We start from the raw sequence: 1184 nt of genomic DNA, 5'->3' as shown, positions 1-1184 counted from the left end.
ATGAGTCTGGGCACTATTAGCTCTCCATGCTATTGCTAAACCATACCTGATAACCACTTTCTTCCATTCTTCAACCTATGGGCTAAAATATAGTGGAACCAAAAGAGTCCAGAGGCCGATTCAAAATTCCTATAAGGGTAGCCTTAAAGTTTCTACCAGTCTCAATTTCTTTATTCTTAAACTTTTACGGAAAGCTACACATTTATATATACATTTTAAAAAGTACACCCACTCTCCCACCTCTGATGACTAAGGACTAGGATTCTATTTCACAATAGATGACAGAGAATCCCTCATCTTTTTGGACATGATGGGGATGAGGTGTATGTGTTCATCTATACATTTAGTCACATAGAACTCTAGCTGCCTCTTCAACTACTATTCTTTGCTCCTAGCATCCATCAAATCTTTGGCTTTGCCATTTATGTTGCATGGTTCATGGAGCCAGGCTGGTCTGGAACTTATTCAGTTTTCTGGTCACAAGTGCATGGGCCTGGGCCTAGGGTGCATGGCAGTGCACAATGCACTGATCAACCTGCTTCTTGGAGGCCTAAATATCTTCATAGCAAGCTGATACTATACCAGAACATGACACCCTGAATCTTCTGAATGTTCTCCTGCTCTGGTCCCTTCATCATGTTGTCCACCACTTCTTGAACCCTGGCTCTGAGTTTCAGGCCAGCCTGCGCCATTTAAAGCCATTTATAGCCTGGCTCTCTTCTATCCTTTCCAATCTTATTTCACATTATTTTTATTCATGGATTCACTCCAGTCACATTGGTGCCTGAAAGGGACATTCTGTCTTCATCCTCTTTGCCTGTCCTGGGGTGCTTTCCCTTCTCAATTCTGCCTTTTAGAATCCTAAGCTTTCCTGTAGTTTCTGCTCTACTGTCATGTCCTTCTTTTTTTTTTTTTTTGTTTTTAGTGAGGCAATCAGGGTTAAGTGACTTGCCCAAGGTCACACAGCTAGTAAGTGTCAAGTGTTTGGTCTGAGGCCGGATTTGAACTCAGGTCCTCCTGACTTCAGGACTGGTGCTCTATCCACTGTGCCACCTAGCTGCCCCCATCTCCTTCTCAGGGCCTAACCTGATACCCACCCAGGTGTCAGTGCTTTCTCTCCTCTCAAATTATCTTGTATTTTCACTTCTCTGTGTACATATTGTGTCTCATCTTCCCCAATCAGT

The 1184-nt window shown here is 43.2% G+C and overlaps 1 pseudogene; it reads right to left on the bottom strand.

The window, feature by feature from the left end:
* Positions 1-264: 264 nt before the first annotated feature.
* LOC110213685 (protein FAM136A pseudogene) lies at positions 265-692 on the bottom strand (annotated as a pseudogene).
* Positions 693-1184: the final 492 nt, after the last annotated feature.

Source organism: Phascolarctos cinereus, unplaced genomic scaffold (assembly GCF_003287225.1).
Source record: "Phascolarctos cinereus isolate Bilbo 61053 unplaced genomic scaffold, phaCin_HiC Scaffold_4;HRSCAF=312, whole genome shotgun sequence".
Classification (NCBI taxonomy): Eukaryota; Metazoa; Chordata; class Mammalia; order Diprotodontia; family Phascolarctidae; genus Phascolarctos; species Phascolarctos cinereus.
This window is presented reverse-complemented; position numbering and strand designations above follow the sequence as displayed.